General features: G+C 43.3%; 1 protein-coding gene and 1 pseudogene across 3 annotated transcripts in view; one reads left to right on the top strand and one right to left on the bottom strand.

Annotated features, from left to right (window-relative positions):
- LOC137385122 (endogenous retrovirus group FC1 Env polyprotein-like) overlaps positions 1 to 2,724 on the bottom strand; it is a 59,232-nt gene extending 56,508 nt beyond the window's left edge. The window contains exon 1 of one of the 3 annotated variants that reach the window (XM_068059920.1): positions 2,620 to 2,724. The gene's annotated coding sequence lies outside the window, so the exon portion shown is untranslated. The remainder of the gene's footprint in view (positions 1 to 2,619) is intronic. The other 2 variants (XM_068059922.1, XM_068059921.1) reach the window with 2 other exon arrangements.
- Positions 1 to 9,265, top strand: part of LOC137345124 (uncharacterized) — a 61,462-nt pseudogene extending 52,197 nt beyond the window's left edge.
- Positions 9,266 to 18,032: the final 8,767 nt, after the last annotated feature.

Genomic DNA, 18,032 nt, shown 5'->3' with positions numbered 1-18,032 from the left:
CTCCCCGGGTTATTCACTGTCTGATCACACTGGGTCCATCCTCCCCGGGTTATTCACTGTCTGATCACACTGGGTCCATCCTCCCCGGGTTATTCACTGTCTGATCACACTGGGTCCATCCTCCCCGGGTTATTCACTGTCTGATCACACTGGGTCCATCCTCCCCGGGTTATTCACTGTCTGATCACACTGGGTCCATCCTCCCCGGGTTATTCACTGTCTGATCACACTGGGTCCATCCTCCCCGGGTTATTCACTGTCTGATCACACTGGGTCCATCCTCCCCGGGTTATTCACTGTCTGATCACACTGGGTCCATCCTCCCCGGGTTATTCACTGTCTGATCACACTGGGTCCATCCTCCCCGGGTTATTCACTGTCTGATCAGACTGGGTCCATCCTCCCCGGGTTATTCAGTGTCTGATCACACTGGGTCCATCCTCCCCGGGTTATTCACTGTCTGATCACACTGGGTCCATCCTCCCCGGGTTATTCACTGTCTGATCACACTGGGTCCATCCTCCCCGGGTTATTCACTGTCTGATCACACTGGGTCCATCCTCCCCGGGTTATTCACTGTCTGATCACACTGGGTCCATCCTCCCCGGGTTATTCACTGTCTGATCACACTGGGTCCATCCTCCCCGGGTTATTCACTGTCTGATCACACTGGGTCCATCCTCCCCGGGTTATTCACTGTCTGATCAGACTGGGTCCATCCTCCCCGGGTTATTCACTGTCTGATCACACTGGGTCCATCCTCCCCGGGTTATTCACTGTCTGATCACACTGGGTCCATCCTCCCCGGGTTATTCACTGTCTGATCTCACTGGGTCCATCCTCCCCGGGTTATTCACTGTCTGATCACACTGGGTCCATCCTCCCCGGGTTATTCACTGTCTGATCACACTGGGTCCATCCTCCCCGGGTTACACACTGTCTGATCACACTGGGTCCATCCTCCCCGGGTTATTCACTGTCTGATCACACTGGGTCCATCCTCCCCGGGTTATTCACTGTCTGATCTCACTGGGTCCATCCTCCCCGGGTTATTCACTGTCTGATCACACTGGGTCCATCCTCCCCGGGTTATTCACTGTCTGATCACACTGGGTCCATCCTCCCCGGGTTACACACTGTCTGATCACACTGGGTCCATCCTCCCCGGGTTACACACTGTCTGATCACACTGGGTCCATCCTCCCCGGGTTATTCACTGTCTGATCACACTGGGTCCATCCTCCCCGGGTTATTCACTGTCTGATCACACTGGGTCCATCCTCCCCGGGTTATTCACTGTCTGATCACACTGGGTCCATCCTCCCCGGGTTATTCACTGTCTGATCACACTGGGTCCATCCTCCCCGGGTTATTCACTGTCTGATCACACTGGGTCCATCCTCCCCGGGTTACACACTGTCTGATCACACTGGGTCCATCCTCCCCGGGTTACACACTGTCTGATCACACTGGGTCCATCCTCCCCGGGTTACACACTGTCTGATCACACTGGGTCCATCCTCCCCGGGTTATTCACTGTCTGATCACACTGGGTCCATCCTCCCCGGGTTATTCACTGTCTGATCACACTGGGTCCATCCTCCCCGGGTTACACACTGTCTGATCACACTGGGTCCATCCTCCCCGGGTTACACACTGTCTGATCACACTGGGTCCATCCTCCCCGGGTTACACACTGTCTGATCACACTGGGTCCATCCTCCCCGGGTTATTCACTGTCTGATCACACTGGGTCCATCCTCCCCGGGTTACACACTGTCTGATCACACTGGGTCCATCCTCCCCGGGTTACACACTGTCTGATCACACTGGGTCCATCCTCCCCGGGTTATTCACTGTCTGATCACACTGGGTCCATCCTCCCCGGGTTATTCACTGTCTGATCACACTGGGTCCATCCTCCCCGGGTTATTCACTGTCTGATCACACTGGGTCCATCCTCCCCGGGTTATTCACTGTCTGATCAGACTGGGTCCATCCTCCCCGGGTTATTCACTGTCTGATCACACTGGGTCCATCCTCCCCGGGTTATTCACTGTCTGATCACACTGGGTCCATCCTCCCCGGGTTATTCACTGTCTGATCACACTGGGTCCATCCTCCCCGGGTTATTCACTGTCTGATCACACTGGGTCCATCCTCCCCGGGTTATTCACTGTCTGATCACACTGGGTCCATCCTCCCCGGGTTATTCACTGTCTGATCACACTGGGTCCATCCTCCCCGGGTTATTCACTGTCTGATCACACTGGGTCCATCCTCCCCGGGTTATTCACTGTCTGATCACACTGGGTCCATCCTCCCCGGGTTATTCACTGTCTGATCAGACTGGGTCCATCCTCCCCGGGTTATTCACTGTCTGATCACACTGGGTCCATCCTCCCCGGGTTATTCACTGTCTGATCACACTGGGTCCATCCTCCCCGGGTTACACACTGTCTGATCTCACTGGGTCCATCCTCCCCGGGTTATTCGCCATTTTCTCTCAGAACAAGAGATTAACTGATCGGGTTCCGGCCCTGTACTGACAGCATGTTTTCATGCTGTAACATTCTGTATTGATACTGTACGATGCCAGATGCTATTCCTGTTCCTCACCGTCACTCACACATTGATCCCGGTTCCTCTCTCTTCCCTCCGTCCTTCCCAAAAACCAGATTGTGGACATGCGCAGTCGGCAGGGTTGAGATTATCCACGTGACGTTCGCCGGAGAGCGGAGTGGGCGTGACTTTTGACAACAATGGTGGAGGGAGCTGTCAATCTGCTCGTCTGAGCCAGTAGGAGAAGCGAACGCTGTGGGAAATGTTAATGTATTCAGAAATCGGAGCGGATTGTGCTGGATCATGTGACAGTGTCTGGAGAAACAGAGTTGACGGTTCAGGACGGGGGCGGGGAGATGGTGACGTGGTGACAAGGTCAGGACATTTATAAATATGTGTCCTGTGGACACAGGGTTAAATCCCACCACGGCAATACATCATTCGTCTAAGTGATGACTCCATGAAACTATCATCAATTGTTGTAAAAACCCATTGTGAGAATAAGAAATACTGAAATGTTGTTTCTACAGCTTGTGGAAAGTTACCAAGAAGTCATTTGTGCACAACATAATGAAATCACTGAAAAAGAGAACAGATAAGGATATGTCAGTGGAGACCTTAAGACAGTACATCACTGACAAAGAGAACTGATAAGGGTATGTAAGTACAGACCTTGGGACAGTACATCACTGACAAAGAGAACTGATAAGGGTATGTAAGTACAGACCTTGGGACAGTACATCACTTAAAAATTGTGCTTAGGCAGATAACAGAGAAACAGCAAGAGTTAGAACAAAGGATGTAGTGAATAAGAAACTGCCCCACTAAGATAAAGGCTGACAGCTGCAAGTTAAAACACATAATAGAGAGCCAAATAAGGTAAAACAAAAACAAGAGTTAGGGGCTAGAAAGTTAGAGTAGGGGGAGAAGTAAACAGAGGAGGAGACTGCAGCAACCATAGGATAGGTTAGCGTCATAATACGTTATAACCAATAATGTAAAATAAAGGCGTGGACAAATGGATTTGTATTGTATAAACATGAACTGAATATGTTGATCGGTGTGCCTGCTTGTTGGACACACGATCTTGCAAGAACGTTAAATAAGCTTACTTCTTCAGAGTTTGACTTGGTGTAAATTATTATTAAGTGGGCTACGTTTCTCACAATTGGGGGCTCGTCCGGGATCTATTCATCATTGCCGGGACCGCGGCCGACGACAGACGAGAAGACGCATCCCGTTAATTTAAAAACGGTCTCGTTTCTCTCGTTGGTAGCGGACCCGAGTAATTGACTGAAAACGATCCTAGGGAAGTCACTCTGAACGAGTATTTAGTGCGGCAGGTACACATGTGAAGTCAGGCAACTCCGTGCACGGACCAAGGTAAGAAAAACGACTTTTAAGTATTATCTTGGTGACTTATGGTTAACTGTAGGATAAGACCTTCTGAGTACCAAAAGTCCTTGAGGAGTGAATTTTACAGTCCTGCAGTATAAGACCCTTCAGCTAGGAGGTGAATACCGTAGGGAACAAGACCCTTCAGTTCGGAGGTGAATACTGTGGGACAGTATAAGACCCTTCAGCTCGGAGGTGAGTACTGTATGGTATAAGACCCTTCAGTTAGGAGGTGAATACCGTAAGGTATAAGACCCTTCAGCTAGGAGGTGAATACCGTAGGGTACAAGACCCTTCAGTTAGGAGGTGAATACTGTGGGGTACAAGACCCTTCAGCTAGGAGGTGAATACCGTAAGGTATAAGACCCTTCAGTTAGGAGGTGAATACTGGTTAACTGTGGGATAAGACCTTCTAAGTACTGCAGTATAAGACCCTTCAGCTAGGAGGTGAGTACCGCAGGGTACAAGACCCTTCAGTTAGGAGGTGAATACTGTGGGGCAGTATAAGACCCTTCAGCTAGGAGGTGAGTACCGTAGGGTATAAGACCCTTCAGTTAGGAGGTGAATACCGTAAGGTATAAGACCCTTCAGCTAGGAGGTGAATACCGTAGGGTACAAGACCCTTCAGTTAGGAGGTGAATACTGTGGGGCAGTATAAGACCCTTCAGCTGGGAGGTGAGTACTGTATGGTATAAGACCCTTCAGTTAGGAGGTGAATACCGTAAGGTATAAGACCCTTCAGCTAGGAGGTGAATACCGTAGGGTACAAGACCCTTCAGTTAACCATGGGAAATAAATCGTCTAAAAAGGAAGACGATGGGAGACAAGGAAAGTCTGCCGGCAACATCCCTCCAGAAAGTCCATTGGGACGGATGTTGGAGTATTGGGATTTAGAGTCAAAAACCAAGGAGAAAAAGACCCAAATATGATCTAAGGACAGCAAGAAGGACCACCCCTAAACCCGACGATAACGACGACGATAGAGACAGAGAGTCTCCTAAGACAATGATGCCCTTGAGAAAGGTACCAATAGGAAATAATGAAATTGGATTTGTTAGTGCACCATTAACGTCAGGAGAGGTAAGAGTGTTTAAAAAGGAAATGAAAGTCCTCGTAGAAGACCCCTGAAAATTTGGGAAAGAGAAAACCCTCCCAGGGTAGGGGGAAACGAATCAGCCAAACAAAAATACCCTAATCAAGACCCGCAGTGGCAGAACAATAATATCGGCCATAGGGGCCAGATGAAAGACCTTAGAAATCTGATAGTAAAAGGCATTGTTGTAAACAAGTAGTTGAAGCCCCTGCAAAACTTATGCCTTTACAGAGTTACCGCAGGCCCCTCTTATGGCACAAGCAGGCGACGTATTGAGGGTGACCCCTCTGGGTGTTGAAGGCTGTTTCCAGACAAATAGAGACCATTAAAGGCACCTAGGTGGGATCAAGAGAATGATTTTTACACAGGTTTTGAAGAATCAAAAGGGGGACTGTGAGAACAGAATTTAGATTTTAGAATTTTTAAGAACAGAATTACATGGGAACATTTAAGATGAAAAAATTAATCAGTCATGTATTGCTAACAAGCTAGCTGACTTCATAACTTCAGGGCTGCAGAGGCAACTTGGCCTTGCAGCTGGTACAGCGAGAGAGAGAGAGAGAGAGAGAGACATTGTACTTCAACAGCACTCTTCTTATCACCCAGACATGACAATCCTAGGGGAAAGTTAGAATGAAAAACATACCGACCAGGCTAAAACACGCCCCTTGTTAGAGGGTGGCTCAGCCTACCCTAAAACAATTAATCAGTCATGTACTGCTAACAAGCTAGCTTCAGTGCTGTAGGGAGGGACAGCTTATCAGAAATGACTTCATAACTTCAGGGCTGCTGAGGCAACTTGGCCTTGCAGCTGGTACAGCGAGAGAGAGACATTATACTTCAACAGCACTCTTCTTATCACCCAGACATGACAAAGTTAGAATGAAAAACATACCGACCAGGCTAATACACACCCCCTTGTTAGAGGGTGGCTCAGCCTACCCTTCTGATTCAGCAGTTGCTGAGTTTTTTATATTTGCTTTTATATTTGCTTTTATATTATCCTGTTTAAATGTTATTTGAGTAAATGGATCCACATAATCCTAGTGAATATATATATAATCATATATAAGTTGATCAGTAGAGAGAAGGTTATCATAGAATGATAAAAGGGGGGAATGTGGAAGTGAGCAGAAAGGCATGGCACTGTGCTTAATGGGAAATATAGCCAAGTTAAGAATAGTAGCTTTGCTGAGCTTTGATTTTAAGTGGCAGAAACCACAATGAAATAGCTAAAAGGGATGGCCAGAGTGTGTGCAAGCTGTGGCTGCCACAGCACTTCAGACCAAGGAAGTCATTTTACCTCAAAGCTATTACAAGAAATAGTTAGGGGATTGGGAATCCAATGGGACTTCCATACCCCTTGGCACCCTCCCTCTTCAGGGCGGGTGGAAAGAATGAATCAGACCTTAAAGAAACACCTGTCCAAACTGATACTTGAAACAAGGTTACCCTGGACAAAATGTTTACCTATAGCGATACTCAGAATTCGGACAGCCCCTAGAAAAGATGTGGGACTGTCCCCCTATGAAATGCTATTCGGATTACCCGATATGGGAACCAGGGGCAAGATGCCAACCTTAGAAACTAAAGATTCTTTTCGAAAGAACTATATACTGGCGTTGTCTTCCTCATTGTCATTCCTCAGGAAGCAAGGCCTGTTAGCACAGACCTCACCTCTCGAATTTGCAGTACACAAGATCCAACCAGGAGATTGGGTTCTGGTGAAATCGTGGAAAGAGACTAAACTACAACTGAACTGGGAAAGACCATACCAGACTCTCCTAACCACTGAAACAGCCATAAGAACGGCAGAAAGAGGTTGGACCCACTACACAAGAATCAAGGGGCCGGTACAAACCCCGGCCGAGGAAGGAACTTGGACAACCGAATTAACAGAAGAACCATTGAAAATAAAGCTAAAAAGACTATGAGTAACGAACTTTTGTTTTAATATAACGGCGCGAGCGCGGAAATACTGTCTGTAATATTGTGTGCCTTCTCTCTTTCTTTTCAAAAGTAGCCAGGAAATAAAATGGGTTGGATGTTTTTGTATTACCCACTTCCAATTAGACAACAAGGTGTTTGGAGTAACAGTTAGAGAAGGGAAAAAGAAAGGTGAATTAAAATGTTGTTTTCAGGTAACAATAGATAAGATTGGTAAACCATCTAACAAACTAAAAGGGACCTCTCATAACGATCCTAACATAGTAAAAATAATAGAGGTAAAAGACTTGAGAAAGACAATTGAGATAGAAACCGGTTACGGGGACACAAATGTCTGGGTAGAATGGATAAAATTACCTGTAAAAAGTTTGAACAAAAACAATTGCTATGCTTGTGCATCTGGTAGACCGATAGCTCAAGTAGTACCTTTCCCGCTGGGGTGGGAGCGTGACCGAAAGGGCATGGAAGGCATGTTAGCCCTATATCAGGATAAGACGGCTTGGGGTATTCAAACTTGCATATCCTTGTCAATAATGTTCCCTCCCCTAGAGAAAGAAGATTCAAGGACTCCCCCTTCATTTTTAGCCACCGGTGTGAATCACACATCATGCGTACGTCGACACGGTGCGGAGCTAACCAGAAATATGGGAGAGTTGAAGTCATGCATAGAGACTGAGGACGTAACTGGAAGAGTCAGGGGAGGGAACTAATCATCATTGAATGTCCCCAGAGCGGATTTATGGTGGTATTGCGGAGGAAAAATCCTGAGACAGACCCTACCCTCCCAGTGGAAGGGGACGTGCGCAATTGTTCAATTGGCAATACCATTCACCTTGGCATTTGAGAAACAAAAGATAATAACGAGGGAAAGGGATAAAAGGGAAGCGATAGCGAACTCTTTTGACGACCAGGTATACATGGATTTCATAGGGGTCCCAAGAGGGGTACCTGATGAATTCAAGGCCCGAAACCAAATAACCGCCGGTTTCGAGTCTTTGTTTTGGTGGGTCACTATTAACAAAAATGTAGATTGGATAAATTATATTTATTACAACCAACAAAGATTTATAAATTATACTAGAGATGCGGTAAAAGGTATAGCTGAACAATTAGATGCCACTAGTAGAATGGCTTGGGAAAATCGACTGGCTCTAGATATGATCTTAGCAGAAAAAGGAGGTGTGTGTATAATGTTAGGAGGGAAATGTTGCACATTTATCCCAAATAACACAGCACCCGATGGTTCAATCACCCGAGCACTGCAAGGGTTAACAACTTTAGCAGAGGAGATGGTCGAAAATTCAGGAGCAGACACTTCCCTGACGGGGTGGCTTGAATCCTGGTTTGGAAAATGGAAAGGCATGATAATCTCGGTTTTTACCTCCCTGATCATGGTTGTCGGAATACTAATAGCCATCGGGTGTTGTATTATTCCTTGTGTAAGAGGGCTGACACAGCGATTGATTGAGACAGCTTTGACGAAGCAGATGTCAATACAAAGAGGCCAGGAAGAAAGTATATACCTGTTAGGTAATGACAAAGTGGATAGTATCAACGGAGATACAGACATTGAAAAGGCGGCTGAAATAATGCTCAGAGGATTTGAGAGGACATATGAGAACCCTCCGCAGTATGTAGAAAACAACAAGGATTAAGTAAAAGAAAAGGGGGAATTGTGAGAATAAGAAATACTGAAATGTTGTTTCTACAGCTTGTGGAAAGTTACCAAGAAGTCATTTGTGCACAACATAATGAAATCACTGAAAAAGAGAACTGATAAGGATATGTCAGTGGAGACCTTAAGACAGTACATCACTGACAAAGAGAACTGATAAGGGTATGTGGAGACCTTAAGACAGTACATCACTGACAAAGAATTGATAAGGGTATGTAAGTGGAGACCTTGGGACAGTACATCACTTAAAAATTGTGCTTAGGCAGATAACAGAGAAACAGCAAGAGTTAGAACAACGGATGTAGTGAATAAGAAACTGCCCCACTAAGATAAAGGCTGACAGCTGCAAGTTAAAACACATAATGGAGAGCCAAATAAGGTAAAACAAAAACAAGAGTTAGGGGCTAGAAAGTTAGAGTAGGGGGAGAAGTAAACAGAGGAGGAGACTGTAGCAACCATAGGATAGGTTAGTGTCATAATACGTTATAACCAATAATGTAAAATAAAGGCGTGGACAAATGGATTTGTATTGTATAAACATGAACTGAATATGTTGATCGGTGTGCCTGCTTGTAGGACACCCGATCTTGCAAGAACGTTAAATAAACTTACTTCTTCAGAGTTTGACTTGGTGTAAATTATCAAGTGGGCTACGTTTCTCACAACCAATACCTAATACAATTGTAACAAAACATCCCTACTTTTATATTCCATTCCCCTTGCAATAAACGTCAATATTCCGTTTACCGTACTAATCTACATACCAACCTTTTGTGATTTCTGTACCAGGACACCCAAATTGCTCGATACCTTAGAGATCTGCAATCTCTCTCCATTCAAATAATATGCTGCTTCACTATTCTTCTGGCCAAAGTGGATAACATTACATTTTCCGACATTATATTCCATTTGCCAAATTTTTGCCCACTCACTTAACCTGTCCATCGAAGGGTTATGGCTCAAATTCTGTATGTCCTCTTCACAACTTGCTTTCCTACCTATCGTTGTGTCATCAGCATATTTAGCAACCATACATTCGGCCCCTTCATCCAAGTCATTCATATAAATTATCTATAACTGAGGCCCCAGCAATGATCCGTGTGACACTCCGCTAGTTGCAGCTTGTCAACCCCCAAAAAAGATTCATTTATTCCTACTCTCTGCTTCCTGTCAGCCAAGCACCCTTTACCCATGCCAATATGTCACTTGCTATACCATGGGCGCTTAGTTTGCTTCGTAACCTTTCATGCGGCATATTGTCAAATGCCTTCTGGAAATCAAAGCACACCTCATCCACAGGTTCCCCTTTATCCACTTTGTTTGTTACTTCGTCAAAGAACGCCAATAAATTATTCAAAAATGAATTCCCTTTCATAAAACCATGTTGACTCTGCCTGATTACATTTTCTAAGTGCCCTACTATGATCACTTTAATAATACATGCCAGCATTTCCCTGACCACAGATGTCAAGCTAAATGGCCTGTAGTTTCCACATTTCTGTGTCCCTCCTTTCTTGAATAGAATGTTATGACCAATGTGGCAGAAATGCACTGTTAATTCAGTCCTGGATCACAGTATATCAATGAATTGCACCAACTACCGATGAATAGCCACATTTGACGCTCCATTTGTCCTCCAGAATAAATTACACCAAACGATGTCTCTTTCTACAACAAAAAGAACATTAACTATTTATTAGAAAAGAAATAGCAAGTCTTAACTAGTAATGCGAGAAATCTATACATGTGAAAATCTCCTTAATTTCATGCCGACATGCAGTCACCCATACATTAAAAAAAAACATAGTGACTTGCAGTCTCTCCAGACCAAGTTGATGAAAAGTCTTTCATTGGTAGGTTTTCAAGGCAATTTAACTACAGCAGGCAGCATACATGTGTTTCAACAGGGGTGCAGCAACCGATCTGCTCAGGACTCATAACAACAACACAGCAATAGAAGCTTTGTTCAGGTTCCCGGACTTCCCAAAACACAGTAGGCAACAGGAATCTCATTGGATGCAGGAATTCTCCAGAGACAGGAAGCAAGAGGAACCTGCCACCTTTCAAATGCAGCATTTATTTTCAAGAGATGCAGGTTTCCTTTACAGGGAGAGATCTTTGTCTGGTTCTCCAAGCAGGTCAGCTCTGAGATTCAAAATGCATGCTCTTTGTCGAAATTACTGGTTTTTAAAAATCCAAAGTGAAAGAAAAGCTTTCCTGAGCCTGTCACGTGACCAGACTTTGCGTCTCCAATGTCGTTTAAAATGTTCCTTTGAGAAGGTCAAACCCCTCGCTGGCTACCTTTAAACTGCATGTTTCATCTGTTCATGCATACAAAGTCAACATCCAAAAATTCCAGCTATTTGTCGATGTCCAAGGCTACTGAAAATCTTTTTTCCTTCAGTTTTTAAAACACACAGAATTCTGCGATTTTAGCACCAAAATTAACCTTTTGTAACACCTCCGGCCTTGGTGAAATAAAACACCATTCTTGAATGTGTTTCATTGCAATGTAAAAATAGGAGTTGAAAACATTTTAAAAAAATTCGCACTCATGCCCCTCATTCACTCCACTCGTAGTTAACACAATTTTTTGTTGAATCATTCTTACTCATTAATCTCAACAAAGTTAATTGCTTTATTGGTGGTGCTTCAATTCGTTTGAAAAATTACCCTGCTGGCTGTTCTATGCCTGATTCGTCATCTTGTAATAGGACTGCACTGACACCCAGGTCATGAGCATCAATCGCTACCTTGAAGGGCTTTGTAAAATTTGAAGCAGCCAACACTGGTTCACTAGTCAAAACTTCCTTTAGCTTTTCAAAAGATTCTTGGCATTCACCTGACCACGCTATCTTGGTTTTCTTTTTCTGTAGCAAATCAGTTAGTGGATTGGCTACAGCACTTAAATTTGGTGCAAAATTTCTGCAGAAACCACACATACCCAAAAACCTCATGATTTCACACTTAGTCTCAAGGATAGGAACCTCCACTAAGGCTTGTGCTTTTGACATTTATGGCAACACTTGCCCCACTATATGACCGAGGTAGGTCAAGCTTGCTTTTGCGAATTCGCTTGTTGCCAGATTTGCCACTAAATCAGTTTCTTCTAATTTTTAAAACATAGTTTCTTGCTGTTTTAAGCATTCCTTCCGAGGGTTACTGCAGAACCGTTCAACCGTAGAAAAGTTACAGCACAGAAGGAGACCATTCAGCCCATCGTGCCTGTTCCAGCTGAAAAGCGAAAAAGAAACTAGTCGCTCTATCTAATCCTACCTTCCAGCACTTCAGGTCCATGTCCAGCTAACTTTTAAATTAGTTGAAGGTTTCTGATTGCACCACCGATCAGGCAGTGAGCTCCAGACACCACTGTCCTCTGGGTGAAAATGCTTTTCCTCATGTTCCCTCTAATCCTTCGATCAATCACCTTAAATCTCTGCCCCCCTGGTAATTGACCTCAATGCTAGGCGAAACAGGTCCTTCCTGCCTACTCTATCTAGACCCCTTATAATTTTGTATTCCTCAATTAAGTCACTCCTCAGCTTCCTCTGAGAAAACAACCCTAGATGATCTGCACTTTCCTCATAGCTGCAAATTTTAAGCCCTGGAAATATTCTTGTAAATCTCCTGTGTAGTGTCTCCAAAGGAATTATGTCCTTCCTGTAATGTGGTGATCAGAACTGTGTGCAAAACTGAAGCTATGGCATAACCAGAGATTTATGCATCTCCAGCACTACATCCCTGCTTTTGTATTCTATATCTCTGCCAATAAAGGAAAGCATTCCATATGTCTTCTTCACCTCTCTAACCACATGTCCTGCCACGTTCAGGGACCTGTGGACATGCACTCCAAGGTCTATCACTTCTTCTACTCGTCTGAATATCCTCCTGTTTATGTGTATTCCCTTGCTTTGTTTGCTCTCCACAAATGCATTACTCCACATTTCTCTGGATTGAATTCCATTTTCCACTTTTCTGCTAATGCAACCAAACCATTGATATCATTCTGGAGTCTACAGCTATCAACTTCACGGCAAATGTTGTCACATCTGCAGAGTTCCCAATTATGCCTCCCATATTTAAGTCCAAATCAATAATATATGCCACAAACAGCAAGGGACCCTACACTGAGTCCTGTGGAACGCTACTGGAAACTGCTTTCCATTCGCAAACATGTCATCGATCCCTACCCTTTGTTTCCTGTCACTGAAGCAATTTTGGATCCAACTTGCCACATTCCGCTGCATCCCATGGGTTTTCATTTTTCTGGCCAGTCTGCCATGTGGGACTTTATGAAATACCTCACTAAAATCCATGTAGACCACATCCACTGCGCTACCCTCATCAATCTTCCCTGTTACTTCGTCAAAAAATTCAATCAAGTTAGTAAGACATGACCTTGCCTTAACAAATCCATGCTGACTATCCCTGATTAATCTGTGCCTTTCTAAGTGACAGTTTATCCTGTGTTTCAGAATTGATTCTAATAATTTACCCACCACTGAGGTCAGAATGATGAGCTTAATATTATTTGGCCTATCGCTCACACCCTTTTTAACCAATGGTACAACGCAGGCAGACCTACAATCCTCTAGAACCTCACCTGTATCCAGTAAGGATTTGAAGATGATCCTCGGAGCATCTGTTATTTCCTCCCTAGCTTTCGTTGACACCCTCGGATACAATCCATTTGGCCCTGGTGCCCTATCCACCTTCAAGGATGTTAGACCCTCTACTACTTCCTCCTTCTTTAAGCGTATTGTATCTAATGTTTCACTCTCCTCCTCTTTTACTACAATGTCTGCAGCATCCCTCTCCTTTGTGAAGACGTCAAAAAAACTCATTAAGAATCCTGCCTACATCATCTGCATTCACGCATAAGTTCCCTTGTACATCTCTGATAGGCCCTATCCTTTCCTGAGATATACTCTTGTACTTAATGCACTGATAAAACATCTTTAAGTTTTCCTTGATTTTACCTGCCAATAATATTTAATGTCCTTCCTTTGTTTTCATAATTTCTTCTTTTGCTTCACCCTGCACTTTCTATCCTCCTGTAGCCTTTCTACATTATTAAGTTTATTAGTGACCTCCATAAGCTTTCTTTTTCTGCTTAATCTTGCCTATATGCTTCGAGATACCCAAAGAGCTCTAGATTTGGCCGTACCAACCTTTATCTTTGTGTGGACATGCCTACACTGCGCTTGTGGAATCTCACTTTTGAATGCCTCCCACTGATTTGCCTCTGATTTTCCTTCAAGTAGCTGTATCCAGTCCACTTTCACCAGATCACCTCTTAGCTTCGTAAAATTTGCTTTCCCCCAATTTAGAACATGGATTCCTGTTTTATCTTTGTCCTTTGCCATGATTATGCTGAAATTAATTGTATGATGGTCATATCTCCAAAATGGTCACCCATTGCTATTTCATCCACTTGTCAAGTTCCATTACCGAAGACTAAATCTAGAATTGCCTGGACAACCTTCGCTACTGAATTTTGTGAAGCAATTCCACCCATTCGTGTTCTGGTACTCAATTGTTAGAAAAATCTTTTTCTATGTGTTAATGTGTATTAAACTCCTGTGTGCCAAGCTTTAACTTTCAGCTCTGATTTGTTTAGTGCATGACGTAGGGTTTGGATTCTTCCTTCTCATTTGGGAGACATTCTCTCACTCAGAAACTCGGGGATAACTTAATCGATGGTTAATAAATTGCATTCTTTTTGATCCGAATTGGATTAAATGCAACGGAGAACATGGACCTCGTCAGACATCATTTATCCATCCACCTGCACTGGGAGGTAACCACTGAACCCAACCGCCTCTCACCCATCCCAGACAATTCCTTACTCAGGAGTTAAAGGAGGGAATGTAGGATGTGTCTGATATTTCAGCTGTTATCTTTCAGGATACCAAAACTCAGCTTTCCTACAACAGGATCTCCACAACTTAGGCGAATACTTGAACTCACAGTACAGGATATTCCATACACCTGTTGCATTGTACGGGCTCGGCAAAAAAAACTGAACTTCATTAAAGTGCAGCTAACTGAGTTGTCAGGGTTTTCATTTTTGATTTATTAAAATAGGGACAGGTGCCACAGACTATCCCATTTTAAACTGTCAGGATACATTTTCGAATTTCTGTAATACCGTTAAGTATTAGAATTCTCATTCTCTTCCTCTAAAGTATGTGTCGTAACAGGATTATTCTATTTCTAATTTCACATTTTGTCGATCGTGGTGATTGAACTCCGTGTCGCTGTGATGAATTTGAAAAAAAAACTTTGGCCATCTCCTCATTATCTTAAAACCGACATTTATCCGAAGGAATCCTATGTTCTAAAGATATCAAACGTAATGTTGTATAATTTATTCAAAACTGGAATTTTGAAGTCCTGGAATCTCTGCAAATGATGGAGTGGGAAGTTTGGCACTGCACAGAGAGGTAATTACATATTGAAAACAGGCTACGGGCAAATGGCAACCTGTGAGGCAAGGATGGCTATTGAAGATCTGGCATCTTGTTAACAGATTATTACATACGTTTTGTTTAATAGAATCTCAACGGGGATCAGGGTATCTTAGAATAAAATTAAAATCATGCCACATTGATAACACTATGAAAGCATTGATGTATTCTGGGTGGGATTCGGCTATTTGAAGCAATCGAACTGTCCTGTGTTCTTGGATTACAGTACTGTCTTCCTGTTTACACAAACACTTAATTTATCTTCGTCTAAGACACGCCAGTTTCCCCCTTGACCTTTTCTCTGAAGCAAAACATTCCATGCCCCAAGAACTTTTGCATAAAGAAGTTTCAGCTAATCTCTCTGCGCATTCCTTTTGTGACCATGTTAAGTTGATCACCTTTACCACTGACTAACCAACTGGACAGAATAATCTCCCTCTCTTCATTTCATGAAAGTTGTTCATAATATTTAAACCCTGTGTTCAATGTTCTCTTAGTTTTCTCTTCTCCACTGCAAATGGATGCAATGTCCTGTTTTTCATCATCAGTACGGTTATGATCCCTGACACCATACTGGTGTGTCTACACTATCTGCTCTCTGCTCGAAATATGAGGAGACAGAAGATTTATCTGGTAGTCTAACGGCGGCCTTAGCAGCTTTTACAAAGAGTTATCACCACTTGTATACTCTTGTGGTGTTTCCAAAATTTTTGTTGTTTTTTTCTTTTTTTGTGGACTTTGCACCAGGAAAGCCATTTTCTCAGAAATGAGCACTTATGCCTCGACAGCTTGTTGTTCATGCAACCCCTGCAGCTCGTTTTCATTGAGAACCTGCTCCTATCCTTTGGCGTTCCTGCAAACTGAAGAGAGATGGCACATGAACGATTTGTAACTGATCCAAACTTCCTGGTATTTATTCAATTATTATGTGGAATAATATAGCTGATAGTTACCAAAGATTCTTTCTGAATGTGTTCAATGCTCAATACCAGTTTGACATTTTTTGAATTTCTGACAGTTTTATGCAGGTAACTTTATTCGAATATAATAGTTAATAATCATTTGGCAGACTATTTAATACTACATTCCTTTAACATTCAGTTTCACGCACTGGGACACTATTTCTCATGATACTGTTATAAACTGATCAACTGTACAAAATAAAAACAGCAAGCTCTATCTATGATGAGTGAGAGACACCAGTCAGTGTACAATTGACATTTCAATTCAGTATCTGGGGAAAAAGAGGTGAAAAGTCATATTGATCAGTGTCCAGTTCTGACAGTTTCCTCCATTCAAAAACTTATCATGTGACAAGATCCTGGTTCCATTTGTCAATGACGAATGACGTCTGATCGTGAGACCCACACTTGCAATATTCACATCAATCTTTCCAGAATGTTACCACTATTGATGATCGCAGAACCTTTTTTCCACACCAAGTGAAGCCTTACTGATGAATTTACCTTGCACGCCCGATCCCAGTATCTCGACAATAAGGCGGTTCCCTCTCTTACCCACATGCATGACGCCACTACTGAAACACATCATTACCATCTTTGAAACGTTAATTTGAAATGTGTTGAATTTACAAGAATAAATTATGTTTACTCAATGAATGAAGGGTGAAGAACGAATGTAGTGCAGCCACCAAATGTGCTACAAAATTGAAGAGCTTATTTATTTATTGATACAGCACTGAAATAGGCCCTGCGGCCCACTGAGTCTGTGCCGACCATCAACCACCCATTTATACTAATCCTACATTAATCCCATATTCCTACCACATCCCCACAATTCCCCTACCATCTACCTATACTATGGGCAATTTATAATGGCCGATTTACCTATCAACCTGTAAGTCTTTGGCTGTGGGAGGAAACCGGAGCACTCACATGGAGAACTTGCAAACTCCGTGAGGCTGCAGTGCAAACCACTGCTCCACTGTGCCGCACTGTATTTTCCACATCTCCGAACAGAAGGACCTTGTACGATAGGAATGAGTTGACATTGAGCTGCAGATGTGAACAAGCTGTCTTTAATTTTATGCGCATTTTCCAACTAATCTCAAAATTAGTGTCCACAGAGATTTCAACACATTCTTCAGCTCTTCTCTGAATTTCCTCTGGGTCGCTACATAAATACATGGGTTTTGAATACAGCTCAAAAATTTAAGGAAAGCTCCGGTTTCATAGGCGATATATCCAGGGGCTGTGAGGTCACCTCGGTAATAATTGGTGTTTGTCAGTCTGGTCGCCACTAAAGTTATGGTAGTTGTCAACCAGAACAGTATAAAACTGCCCGATACAGTGAACAATAAAATAATGGATTTCCTTCGGTTCTCCATTTCTGAATCACTGTGATTCTCACTCCTGTTACCCCGGAGTTTCCTGTGGGTTCTGTTGGCCACTAAAATACGTCCGATGGTTAAACAATTAAATGAGATAATTAAAGTAAAAGGAAGCCAAACGAGCCAGGCGCTGTGAAACCAGACCAATGCTGTACCGAGTGGTGAGAAAAAAAAATCCACTCTCGCCCGACAGCCCAACTGCACCTTGTTAATTATTTTCTGAGGTTCGTATGCAAATAAAATGCTAATATTCTTCAAAAAACACAAGAAACAGAACACTGTTATAACCACACCTGCACTTCTTGCTGTGCAATATCTTGTTTTAAACTTATCGAAACAGACAGCGACAAAACGGTCAAATGTGAAGGAGACTGTGAACCAAACAGACAAATCAAAGGTTAAAGTTGTCATGTAGAGAATAACCCTGCACACCAAGGTGTAAGACAGGAATGAAAGTGGAAAGTGATAACTGAAAATACGATACACTGTTCCATTGATGATCAGAACCAGGAGGTCTGCTGTTGCCATGGCCACCATATA

This window comes from Heterodontus francisci, chromosome 28, assembly GCF_036365525.1.
Source record: "Heterodontus francisci isolate sHetFra1 chromosome 28, sHetFra1.hap1, whole genome shotgun sequence".
Lineage (NCBI taxonomy): Eukaryota > Metazoa > Chordata > Chondrichthyes > Heterodontiformes > Heterodontidae > Heterodontus > Heterodontus francisci.
This window is presented reverse-complemented; position numbering and strand designations above follow the sequence as displayed.